General features: G+C 46.9%; 1 protein-coding gene across 2 annotated transcripts in view; it reads right to left on the minus strand.

The window, feature by feature from the left end:
* The window catches only part of GCNT2 (glucosaminyl (N-acetyl) transferase 2 (I blood group)), a 128296-nt gene extending 117831 nt beyond the window's left edge, over window positions 1-10465 (minus strand). The window contains exon 1 of one of the 2 annotated variants that reach the window (XM_082638862.1): window positions 10400-10465. The gene's annotated coding sequence lies outside the window, so the exon portion shown is untranslated. Of the gene's footprint in view, window positions 1-10359 lie in introns of both variants that reach the window. The other variant, XM_082638861.1, reaches the window with a different exon arrangement.
* Window positions 10466-13678: the final 3213 nt, after the last annotated feature.

Consider the following 13678-nt stretch of genomic DNA (forward strand, 5'->3'; position numbering starts at 1 on the left):
AGACGCAAGAGGGAAGAGATATGGGAACATATGTATATGTATAACTGATTCACTTTGTTATGAAGCAGAAACTAACACACCATTGTAAAGCAATTATACTCCAATAAAGATGTTTAAATAATTAATTAATTAATTAATTAATTAAAACAAAGAGCAGGTAGGAAAGGACAATAAAGATAAGCAGTCACCTTAGAGGCCCAGGCTTTGAAGAAGGTCACGATCTCAAAGAGAATGGGGAAATGGCACAGGCCGTGCTATCACCTTTTCTACAAAAACTTGAAAGATGTGTTAGCGAGCATTGTTTTCTGTTGCTGGCCACCAAGAACCTCAGCTGATACAGCCATGGTTAGTGGCTCTGCCATCAGACTCCCAGGTTTGAATCCTCACTTTACCGTTTACCTGTTGTGCCATCTTTGGCCAACGTGCTATCCTGCTGTAGCCGGGATAGCAGGGTCCCCCCAGAAAAGCTCCAACATCAGTCAGCTCTTGCTGTATAACAAAGCTCTCCAACATGTAGCAGCTTAAAACATTGATCATTTCACACAAGGTGCGTCATCTTGGCAAACTTGACCTGTCTGTACATGAGTTTCTTGTGAAATGGAATAATGCTAGCATCTACTCCATCATGTAAACCACTTGGAACAGTGGTTCCAAGTGCTATTATAATCACGCCCAGGTTCTAACAGGTTTGTATTTATGTCACAGACCCACCCACCTGCTGAGTGGGTGAGGGTTGGTATGTAGCTAAGCCCAGCCTCACTTAGTCTGCAAATTATTCTGAGGTCTTGGCTTGTGACAGTCATACTGTGAGTCAGTTTCCTCTTCTTGACAAGAGAGAGAGGATGTATCTCATGGGGTCCTGGGACTCTTGGGGAATAGAAATTGATCTGGGCTGGGCCTTATAGAACTAGTTAGGTAGGGAATCACATTGTCTCAGGTCCTTTTAAACCTTGGTGGAAGCTACAGGGGAAATGTAATTGGGCTGGTCCATATCATCGGGGTGGGGCTGGGGGCGGGGTCTGTCACGAAGCCTGCAGGGAGCTCTCTGGCTCTCTTTTTCAGAGGACCCTGGTCGTCTGGACTCAGCCCCTGAGTTGTTGAAATTAAATAGATTGACAATTCAGTTTCTCGGTCAGACTAGCTGCATATCAAGTGCTCAGTAGCCACACTCTCGTGGCTTGTGCTTTCCTGTTGGAAAGTACAAGTATAAAACATTTCCATCAGCATAGAAGATTCTATCAGACAGGGCTGTTAGATCCGGGGTTCCATCCCTGACCCCCACACACAGCCCAGCTGGCAGGTGGCAAGAGCAGAATTTCTCTGACCTGCTGTAACATGAGGGTATGTGAAAGGCCCCTCCACCAAAAACATTTCCCTCATTTACAAGGAAGATTCTGTGAGTGTTCACCATCCATTTCTTCAGATGAAAGTGTGTCTCTTTTTAAGCCTCAAGTAAAATGCAAATAGTTCAGTGGTACAGTGTAGTCATTAAAACTTTAGTTTTATCTGCTATTTCTTATTCATTCAGTCAGTATTGGTTGAGCGCCCAGTGTGTGCCAAGATGCTGGGGATACTGCCTGTTCTTTGTTCTGGGGATACTTCAGAAATTAAGACAGAGCCCCTGTACTCACAGAGCTAATATACACATAAACAAACACATGTATAATACTTCAGGTGCTACGGAGAAAATCCAAGCAGGGTGGAGGGATAGACAGTGTGAGGGTCAATGCGGCGGGGGTACATGCCGTTTAAACTGAGCGGTCAGAGGGGTTTCTCAGTCAAGGTGACCGTTGAGCAAAGAGTTGAATGGGGAGGAGAAGTGAGCCCTGAAGATTTCTGGAGAAAAAGCAATCCAGCAGAGATGGCAGCACATGCAAAGGTCCTGAGGTGGGATTGTGTTTGGCACAGGCAAATAGCAGCACATGGCAACATGGAACCAAAGGAGTGAGGAGAGAAAGGAAGGGATGAGGAGAGGAGGAAAGTCAGGAGGAGAGGCACCAGGGCCAGATCAGCAGGAACTTGGGATAATTTGGCTTCTACTGTGAGGCAAGCCAGAGAAGGGCTTGAGCAGACATGATATGGTTTTGCTTTTATTTATTTATTTAGTTAGTTTTAAATAGTTATTTATTTGGCTGCGCCAGGTCTTTTGTTGCGGCATGCGGGATCTTCATTGCCGTGTGCGGGACCTTAAGTTGCGGCATGCGGGATCTAGTTCCCTGACCAGGGATCGAACCCGGGCCCCCTGCGTTGGGAGCACAGAGTCTTAACCATTGGACCATCAGGGAAGTCCCGATATGATTTTGACCTATTCCGGGGTGAGAGCAGTCACAGTACATCAGTGTAAGTTACAAGTACCCCCAGAAAACTTCCATAAATTTGGAGAACCACGAGATTCCCAGAGGTGTGCACCCCGTGAGCAGCCAGCTGCAGCTAGGATTGAGGGACAAGACCCGTGGCTGCTTCAGCCTCCACTGGTATTTAAAATACTCAAGAGGCTGCGTTGGGTGGTGGCCCAGAACCTTTCCCAAAGCTGGGTTCTAGCATCATCCAGCATTATTTGCTGAGTCTGCCTGACTCACTTTGCTAAAGCCTCCGTTTCTTTCCAGGCTGACTCAACATTTTCCTTCTTCCAGGAAGAGAACTCCCTCTGATCCGTCTATTCTAGTTAATCAGTCTTTTCCCTCTTAATGTCACTCGTCATTAAAGCCAACTTTGCTTGTCCCAGACTACCTGGGCCAGCACCTCTCTCCCCTACGGTCTTTTTCTGTCTTGTGGGCCAGTGTCGTATAATCTACCACGCATGTTGTTGCATCGTGTGCTGCAGCATGGGTGCAGTTGGGATACCTATTTTGCACCCCACAATGTTGGGTTCCCCGTAATAGGGGTAGACGAGTGGTAGTCACAAGTAGATGTAATCTAGTTTGAGTGTGCCCCAAAGCCTCCCACAGCCTCCTCGGTCTCAGAGCGGGGCTGTACCGCAGGGGCGCTTGGATCCACCACATGGTGCTTATGCTCTAATCTCATCCGACACCTATTGTTTTCCTCTTTTCTGCATAATAATTTTCCATCCACAAAAAAAGGGGTGATGTGCGTTCGTGCATAGCAGTGGCATGTTGGACATGCTGCCATTGTATTTTGTCCACTGTAACCAGGGACCTTTCCAAGTATTCAATCATCAAGGTTCATGGTTACACAGACATCAGTCCACTAGGAGCCATACACCTCATGTTTTGAAGTCCCAGAAGGAAGGGGTGCTCCCAGAATTCCCTCCCACATTCCTTGTGGTAAATAGAGCCTGAAAAATAGGAGTCAAAAAACTAGAGTCAGGGCTCCGCTGGTGGCGCAGTGGTTGAGAGTCCGCCTGCCGATGCAGGGGACACGGGTTCGAGCCCCGGTCTGGGAGGATCCCACATGCCACGGAGCGACTGGGCCCGTGAGCCAAGATTACTGAGCCTGCGCATCTGGAGCCTGTGCTCCGCAACAAGAGAGGCCGCGATGGTCGGAGGCCTGCGCACCGTGATGAAGAGTGGCCCCCGCTCGCCACAACTAGAGAAAGCCCTCGCACAGAAACGAAGACCCAACACAGCCAAAAATAAATAAAGCAAACTGTCAACAAGTAAAAATAAACACTATAAAAAACAAAAAACAAAAAACAACAACAACTAGAATCAAAACTGGACTTCTTGTTAATGACTAAATGGAGTCTAGTAACATCCTCTTAGTCATTAACTAGAGTCCATTTAGTCATTAACCATCCGTCTAGCATGACTCCCAGAGTGATGCCTCAAGTTTACAGGCTGCCACTAGACCTTTTCAGGTTCCCAAACCTGGGCTGGTCTTGGCAAACATCGCTTTACCCTCCCAGGTGTCAGGTACAATTGTCCTAAAAGACAATATGAACCTCTCGTTCTGAGCCTCTTTTGAGGTATTATCCATAATATAAAGTTGGATTTCCCTCATTGCATGCCCCGCTTATTCATTCCTTTCCTCTCAGCTATTATCTCTCCTTCTCTCCATTTGTCATTTATTTTTACCCAGACTTTTTCACCTTTGGAAGGGACATTCATTTCGGCCTGTGTGCTGGTCCAGGTTGCTGGCAGCAATACTCGTCTAGCCAGTGTCTCCCCCTTGGTCCCCCCCCCCATTCGTATAGAGTAGCGGGGTTACCCAGGTGAAGAACAGTGCATTCACTGTCACCCCAACTTTTCTAGACAGGGTGAAGGTACAATTCACCCTATCAGGACTGTAGGAATTCTGATCCAAAGGTTGAAAGAGATAGTTACTTGCTCAAGAATCATCCCTGCTGGGACTTCCCTGGTGGTTCAGTGGTTAAGGCTCTGTGCTCCCAATGCAGGGGGCCCGGGTTCGATCCTTGTCAGGGAACAAGATCCCACGTGCCGCAACTAAAAGATCCCGAGCCCGGCAACTGAAGACCCGCGTGCTGCAACTAAGACCCGTGCAGCCAAATAAATAACTATTAAGAAAAGAAAAGAGACTCATCCCTGCTTCCAGCACCTGCAGTTACGTCCCTAGTCCTGGGGCGACGCGTCGAGTAGGAAAAAAGAAAGTTACAGAGTCGCACCAGCATCCTCCCTCACTCCCTCTCCTCCACGCCGGCCCCCCACCCCGGCAGAGGAAGCTACTGAGGCCCCCTCTTGTGGAGTGTGAGCACACACTCGGGGAGGCATGTAAGCCTGTGCTGCATGCCTTTCTCTCCCCCCTGCCACCCCCGGTGTACGACAACCAATGTTTCAACTGTCTGTTCTGCTCCTCTATTAAACCATTACTCTAATGAGGATACGCAATGCGATTTGTCCATTTGATAATGGACACTGTTGGATATTATGGGCTGGAGAGGACATCCCTTGGTCTGAAGAAATGTAACTTGGCAGCCCAAATGGGTAAGGATCTTCTGTTCCAACCCTTTAACAGTATTTTGAGCATTTGTGTCTACCACTGCCTACGTGAAGCCCATTCCAGAGTGAGCGTCTATCACTGTTACGACCCATTCATAGTCCCCGGGGGTGTAGTCCACTTGCCAGCTATGTGCAAGGCCTTCCCCCAGGGAATTTCCCCCATAGTCATCTGCACTCTCTGTCTCTCTTGTTGACAGAACAGTTCTGGTTATTGTTCTGTGCCTCAGAAGGCATCTGACTTTAGTCCTTCTCTGCATTGCTGCAGTACGCCTCAAGTCCATCCGCTCATTTCATGAACCCAGGTGTCCAAAAGGTCCACTTGGTGGATCCAATCACCTTCCAAACCTAGAAGGGAATTTTTCTTTTTCTTTTTTTGTTTTTTGGCCATGCCGTGCGGCATGCAGGATCTTAGTTCCCCAACCAGGGATTGAACCCGTGCCCCCTGCAGTGCTGCCCTGGAAGCACAGAGTCCTCACCACTGGACCGCCAGGGAATTCCCAAAAAGGGAGTTTTTCTTCTCTCATTTTCTTTTTTTTAAATTTATTTATTATTTATTTCTGGCTGCGCTGGGTCTTTGTTGCTGCGCGCAGGCTTTCTCTAGTTGCGGTGAGCCGGGGCTACTCTTCGTTGTGGTGCGCAGGCTTCTCATTGCGGTGGCTTCTCTTGTTGCGGAGCATGGGCTGTAGGTGCGCGGGCTTCAGTAGTTGTGGCTCTCAGGCTCTAGAGCGTAGGCTCAGTAGTTGTGGCGCACGGGCTTAGTTGCTCTGCGGCATGTGGGATCTTCCCGGACCAGGGCTCGAACCCGTGTCCCCTGCATTGGCAGGCGGATTCTTAACCACTGCGCCACCAGGGAAGTCCCAAGAAGGGAGTTTTTCTGATGGGCATTGACATGTCCTACTTAATGTGCCCCTTAGAATGATGTCAACAAGATGGCGGCATAGGAAACCCCAGGCTCTGCCCCATCCCTAAGAAGGGCCACAATGACACGGCTATCCATGAACAAAAACAGAGGGCTCTGGAGCCCACTTACGTCAACTTAAGAAACTTCAGCAATAGAGCAGAACAACAAACCCAAGAATAAGTGCACACAGAGAGAAGGAAGACAGCTTAATTTTGCTTTCATCAGCCCATCCCTGGGCTGGCAGTGCTCAGCACCAGCAGTAGAAAGAGGTCCCCTTGCCAGGAAAGGAAGAGCAGGGTGAGTGACCAGCCGCCCCAGCCTTCTGGGGCGCCATCCGAAGGTCCTGCTTCAGTCTCATTCCATTCAGATTGCAAAGCTGACACAGGTGGCCACGAATAAGGAAGAGAAGCAAGGCTACCAAAGACAGTGGAGCAACTGTGGTTCACAGTGACCTGCCACACATGCAAATCCAGCAGCCTTTTTTTTTTTCTTTTGCCGTACGCGGGCCTCTCACTGTTGTGGCCTCTCCCGTTGCGGAGCACAGGCTCCGTGGCCATGGCTCATGGGCCTAGCCGCTCCGTGGCATGTGGGATCTTCCCGGACTGGGGCACGAACCCGTGTCCCCTGCATCGGCAGGCGGACCCTCAACCACTGCGCCACCAGGGAAGCCCATGAGCATCCTTTTAATAGTCCAGTTTTCCATTGTCCAATCACCTGACCATACGACCAGGCCATTAGCTACTGCACATGAGTCAGTGAAAACCCAAACGTAGGAGCTTTTCCCATTGTTCAATTCTTCCATCGCTGCTAGGAAAATAGCCTGCAATTCAGCCCATTGAGCTGACTTATTCTTACTTTCTTTAATCGGTCTTTCCAGACAGGACACTGTGTATTCATCTTGCAACTGTCATCTGTAAACCAGCCAGCTCTTTGTTGGTCAATTGAGAGACGTTCATAGCACCACTGGCCATGAGGCAGTAAGTCCCAGCAGTTCTTCAAGTGGTTCCAAAGTCAGTCATGGGGAAAAGAAGCCACCTGCTGTGGGTATGGTGAGTACCACCCTGCGTTCCCCTGGTAGCATGCTCCTGTGTAAACCATGTCCATTTTTAATGGAACTCCTCTGAGCACTGCCTTCCTTGTAAGAGTGTTTCTCTGACATCACCAGGGCACTGTGGACACTTCAGATTTCATGATTTTGGATGACCTACAGTTATTAAGGCAGTCCAAATCAATGTCCAATAGCTCACTAGTAATTGTTTCTCAAATAATGTGTAAGGGGCGGGAGGCAGAATTTGGAAATTTTCTGGTCCAAAATCCCAATGGTTGCCACTGGTAGGTGCTCATGGGCTTATGCCATTGGCTCTGGTCTGCGTGAGTGGGAGAGGCAGACACTTCCAAAATCATATTTGAGTGGGGATCCCAAGGCCCCAAAGATGGTGAAAGAGCCATCGCATTTTGTAATTCAGATACATCCTGCTTTTGTTCAGATCCTCAACTAGATATGGCTTTCCTCTGGGTATTCTTACAGATAGGAGCTAGTGTATTTCCAGATGTAGAATATGCATTCTCCAGAATCCAAATAAGCTAACCAAAGGCTGGAGGTTTTGTTGGGTCCTAAGGGTGAGTGGTGACGGCACTTTATTTTTAGTCTCTTATGGAATACCTTGAATGGCTCTGGACCATGACAGTCCTGAGAATTTCACGTTTCAGGCAGGCTCTTGGATCTTTGCTAGATTTATTAACCAGCTTCAGTTGGTCATGTGATCCATCACTGCATTCAAGTCAGTCCTAGCTTGCTCTGCAGTTTCCAATATTTTCGTCATGTCATCAGTATGCTATAATCTTACACTCAGGACCTGCAACAAGGCCAAATCCCTTCTGACCAAATTATGACAGTAAACTGGTGAGTTCAGGTAATCTTGTGACAGGACAGTGAACACAAACTGGAGTCCTTCTCACAGGACTACAGTTGGCTCTTTTTGAGTTTGAAACAGAGAAGAAAGCATTCTAGAGATTAATCAGAGCCCCAGTCTTCTTGAGCCTGTTGTATTTTTTGAGGGTGAAGCTGGGGCTGTGGGCAACACAGCCTTAGTTAAGCCTCACTGGTCTGCTGTGAATCTTCAGGCGCCATCTACCTTTTCCCTGTGCCACACAGGGCTACTGTGCAGAGCATTCATTGGTACCAGCCCGCCAGCTTCTAGCATGTCATTAATTAAAGTGGTAATCTCCTTTTGCCAACCAGGTATTCTATATTGTTTTAAATCAACCACTGTGGGGGCTCAGCAGTCCTCAGGTTCCCATTCATCATGTTCAATCAAGACCGGCCCGAGGGCAAACTTACATGCCTCTGTTTTACAAACTTAATTAGGAGAAGCAATGCCTAGTAGGACATAATATCCATCCCAATAATGCATTCAGGTAAAGGAGCCATTACCATTTCACATAAAATCTGTTTGAAAGTCCCAATTTTCATTCAAACTTTCATCTTTTTTTTTTGGTAGTGCCACACTGCTTGTAGGATCTTAGTTCCCCCCAACCAGGTATTGAACCCGGGCCCTCAGCAGTGAGAGTGCGGAGTCCTAACCACTGGACTGCCAGGGAAGTCCCCAGACTTTCACCTTAATCCCGTCAACCACTGCATCTCTATCCTCCCCATCTAAACTTAGCTCACATTAAGACTTCACCCACAGGTTTCAGATTCACAGCGCATTGGGCCCCTGTGACAAGGCGTCTCAGAAAATCTCCCCCTCTCACCTCCACCCCCTCATTTTACCCACACATGGGCACAGGCCTTGGGTCCCTGGCTAGGGGTGGGGCTGTCAGTCTTTATACATCCGTCTATACACATAGGCACACACAAGGATATTTGTTGTAGCATCACTCATAGTGGGAAAAAAAAGAAAACAGAGTGATTTTCAATTAGTAGGAGAATGACTCAATGAACCATTTCGTGTTTCATATGCACTCATAAGGACCAAGGAGTGTTAGGCAGCCTTTTAAATGTTGATGAGAAAAAGCAAGATGAAGAAACACATTTACAATATGATCTCATTTTTGCAAATCAAAAGATAGCAAAAACCTGTATATCTCTATCAGTATGTTAATATTTATATGATTAAGTGAGTAAGTATTATATCAACCAGGGTTCTTCGGATTTTTATTTTAAGGTATTGGCTCATGCGACTGCGGGGCTGACAAGTCTGAAACCTGTAGAGCAGGGTGCCAGTCTGGTAACCCGGGCAGAATTTTGATGTTTCTGTTCTCAAGGGACCTCAGTTTTTGCTCTTAAGGTCTTCAAGGTTGGATGAGGCACACCCACATTACTGAAGGTAATCTCCTTTACCTAAAGTCAACTGACTGTAGATGTCAACATTATCTACAAAACCCCTTCACAGCAACACCTAGACGAGTGTTTGATTAAATTACTGGGTACTATAACCCACCCAGGTCGACACATCAAACTAACCACTGAGAAGCAAACTAACTATATGAGAAGAAAAACATGGCAGTTACATGAGCTACCTTGGGGGGCTGAGGATGGAGGGGAAGTTAATGTGGGGGGGCGAGAGGAAGAAGAGAAGGAGTAACCAAGTGAAAACGGGGGGAAGGCATGTATCTGCTCACTTGATACACTGAGGGAGTACTATGTATTATCTGAGTATATATGCGTAAAGAAATTAAATATATTTTTACCAAAGAAGAGCAAACAATTTCCTCTTTTTCTACTTAAAAAGCTTCAAGTTCTGGGCTTCCCTTGTGGTGCAGTGGTTGAGAGTCCGCCTGCCGATGCAGGAGCAGTGAGAGGCCAGCATACCGCAAAAAAAAAAAAAAAAAAGCTTCCAGTTCCACCACCTAGTTTCTCTTCATCTCCTCCTGTGAGGAAATATCTAGAGAGAATCTCTGCCCACAGGATCCTTGAAAAAGCGAACTGCCCACAGAGACCAAGGGGTAGGATTTCGGAGTACTGTCCCCTGCAAGTTCAGCCTCTGCTCGGCCAGCATGCAGCCCTTGTTTTCACCACATTCTACCATTTGCCAGCATCCCCTCCCCAAACCCCATAGCTGATCCATGGCTTTTATGGCTTCCCTCAAAAAGATGAGTGGGTCCTGTCAGATTTCTCTCGGAAACGTCAACCAAGCAAGGAAAGCCATTTCCAGTTAGTAGTGAGTCTTTAAATGGAACAGCTCTGACGTGGAGGGAAGCTGGCGGGTGTCCACGGAGGCATGTCCAAGATGATGTGGAAATGAAAGAAGATTGTTCAAAGAAAGAGGAACAGAGCCAGTCCCCAGAGGAGTCTAGAGGGCATGTAGCCCCGGCAGAGAGAGGCATCATATAATGGTTGTGGAAAGAGAATTTACCAAATGTATAAATCAGGGCTTGATTCAGTATATACCACCTTAATGTAAACAGATTTCTCCTGAGCCAGTTTGGTCCTTAGGCCGTAAAATTACTCCAGTCTTTCTTCCTGCAGTCTTATTTCTGCATTTCTTTTCACATTCTAAATCCACACCCCCCTACGCCAAAGACAGCCACAGTACTCACCCAGCTCCAGCACTCTCTCACTTCTAAGAAATATACTCACATCTGACTTCAGAAGCTGACTTCAGAAGCTGGAGACAAAATGAAATAACTTCCTGTTTCAGAGCTCTCTGAAACAATTCTGCAAGCCACACCCAAGGCTTTTGTTCATGAGGGATAGGCAGTTCTAAATATTTTCAGGCTCTTGCCTTGTATACTTTACATGGTTGTCACTTTGAGTAGAAGAAAAATGGAGATGGGCCCCAGATCAGACTACGCCTGAAAATCTCTAACCTCTGGAAAAAAGGCAAAACCCAAATCAAACCTTTGCTGTTTTATTTTAAAATGTATTTTATCACTATAGTAGGGGCACATAATTTTAAAACTAGAAAATACTTTAAGCTATAGAGTGAACATAGCAGGACAATTCTTTTAGCTGTTTCTTATAACATTTATTCTCATGTTGAGGGAGAAGATAGATGGGCTCCAGGTTAGACATGTATGGAAAGCTTCCCGTGTACACTTTCAGATGGAAACAACAACAGGAACAGGGTAAATAGCTGGACTTTGTCTCCAGTGGACACTTTATCTGAGCTGAGTCCTGCCCAGATAAAAGATAAAGAGAGCACATGTTTCTCATTCTTGAGGTCAAGGAGACCTGCCCAACTACACATGTGCAGAAAGCCTCCTTGGGGGTCAAAAAGGATAGGGTGCCACCCCATAATAGATGATGCCAAGCCTCCCATAGGCCTCTGGGCTGGAATCCATCTTGGAAAAAAGTTGCCCATTCATGTTGGGAGGGTCCTAGGGCAGGTCAGGTGTGGGAAACGACAACAACAACAAGATAATTGGCCAAAGGTAAACAAAGGCTCAGAAGAACTGCCCTATATAAACGATTTAACCGCCTCTTTAAGGAGCTTCTCCTTGTTAGAGAACACAATGCCCACGTCTCTCTGGGTGTGTATCTCTGCCTTGCTTCTGTCTTCACTAAACTGTTTGTCTGTGTGCTCTCCCGTGTGTTGCGCTGTGTCTCTAATAATAAATTTTGTACCTATTTTTACAGTTTTTGCCTCCTTGAAACATTCTTGCTTTCAAACAGGGTCAAGAGCCAGGGAAACTGCTTCTACCCTATAACCCTTGTTGGTCTAGTGGCTACGATTCCTGGTTTTCATCCAGGCTACCCAGGTTTAATTCCTGGGCAGGGAACTAAAACATCACTTCAAGCCACCACGCACTGCTGTCTCCTCGAGATCAATGTTTCTATGTAACATTCTTTTTTTTTTTTTTGCGGTGCGCGGGCCTCTCACTGTTGTGGCCTCTCCCGTTGCGGAGCACAGGCTGCGGACGCGCAGGCTCAGCGGCCATGGCTCACGGGCCCAGCTGCTCCGCAGCATGTGGGATCTTCCCGGACCGGGGCATGAACCCGTGTCCCCTGAATTGGCAGGGGTGCTCTCAACCACTGCGCCACCAGGGAAGTCCCTATGTAAAATTCTTACACAACTTCTTGATTTTTCAGTTACAGGTATTATCTATTGACTGCCTGTTATGTAAGTTGATAATTTAGGTCTCTTCCATCCCACTCTCACTCATAGGCACACACACACACACACACACACACACACACACACACACACACCTCCTTTCCTCTCACTATAATTATATTACAATTTTTGTTTTATTGGTTATGCAGTATTGACAGGATAATTATATAAATATAATTTATAGCTGAGCCACGTGTATACAATGATTACATTTGTACAACTTATTTTTTTAAATTTATTTATTTTATTTATTTTTGGCTGTATTGGGTAGCTGCATGCAGGTTTTCTCTAGCTGCGGCGAGCAGGGGCTACTCTTCGTTTCGGAGCACAGGCTTCTCATTGCGGTGGCTTCTCCTGTTGCGGAGCATGGGCTCTAGGCACGCGGGCTTCAGTAGTTGTGGCGCACAGGCTTAGTTGCTCTGTGGCATGTGGGATCTTCCCAGACCAGGGGTCAAACCTGTGTCCCCTGCCTTGGCAGGCGGATTCCCAACCACTGCACCACCAGGGAAGCCCTACATTTGTACAACTTTTGTTTTCTCTAGAGTTAATAATTGCTTCATTTTTAACTTTCCTTTATTTAAGTTTCTATATACTTACCACTGCTTCCTTCTCAAAATCTGTGACAAATATGTAACTCTCTGAGAGGGTTATATCTCAAGCTATTAGTATGGTTATTTCTGTGTAGTCTCCCTCCCTTCCCTCTCATTGGCACTGGGACGGCAGGTTCTTCTCTCCCACGACTTATCAAATCAGAAGTCAACATTCCAAGAAAACACAGGCCCACGTATTGGATAAAAATGTTCACATGTGTAGTTGCAAAGCCGTCTTCTCCTCTTCCAGTAACTGAGTGGGCTTAGAGGAAAGGAAGGATATTAGTAAGCCATATAGCACCTCACCCTGAAGGAGAAATTTGGACGGGAGAAACAGGAAGTTCCTAAAGTAGAGGGAGGGGAGAAACTTTCTGTGACAGAACCAAGGAGTGGAGTTGGGTGGACTCAGCACCAGCTGGTCCTCTGATTCCACACTGGTGAACAAGCCAACATGCAGCCAGTCAGGACCCCATAGGTCCCCTGAACAGAGAGAGAAAGACCTGAGCACTTCGTATGAGAATGAGGGCATGAAGGACAAGATGGCTGCATACAGGATCAGGTGGGAACGCCACTATGCATCTGGCATTTAATAATAAACTGCCTGATTCGAGCATTTAATTTGCTCTGAGAGTTTTTCTGTCGTAACCTCTGGGATAGCTTATATTGGCAGAGTACTCCCACGAAGGTGATTTCCCACATAACAGAACTAGAGGGAGAGGCTTTATCCTGGAAGGTGATCTACAGATATTCCTCTGTGGCAAAGCCACTTTAAAAAGCCATGGCTTGTGGCTTCCCTGGTGGCGCAGTGGTTGGGAATCCGCGTGCCAATGCAGGGGACACAGGTTTGACCCCTGGTCTGGGAAGATCCCACATGCCACAGAGCACCTAAGCCCGTGTGCCACAACTACGGAGCCTGCACTCTAGAGCCCATGAGCCACAACTACTGAGCCTGCATGCCACAACTACTGAGCCCATGCGCCTAGAGACAGTGCTCCGCAACAAGAGAAGCCACCACAACGAGAAACCCTCGCACTGCAACAAAGAGTAGCCCTCGCTCATCACAATCAGAGAAAAGCCCGTGCGCAGCAACAAAGACCCAATGCAGCCAAAAAAAAAAAAAAAAAAAAAAAAACAATAAATAAATCAAATCAAATTAATTAATTTAAAAAAAAGAAAAAGCCATGGCTTTTTTCCTTCTTGAAGAAGACCCGA

The sequence above is a fragment of the Mesoplodon mirus genome (assembly GCF_964341445.2).
Source record: "Mesoplodon mirus genome assembly, chromosome: 12".
Lineage (NCBI taxonomy): Eukaryota > Metazoa > Chordata > Mammalia > Artiodactyla > Ziphiidae > Mesoplodon > Mesoplodon mirus.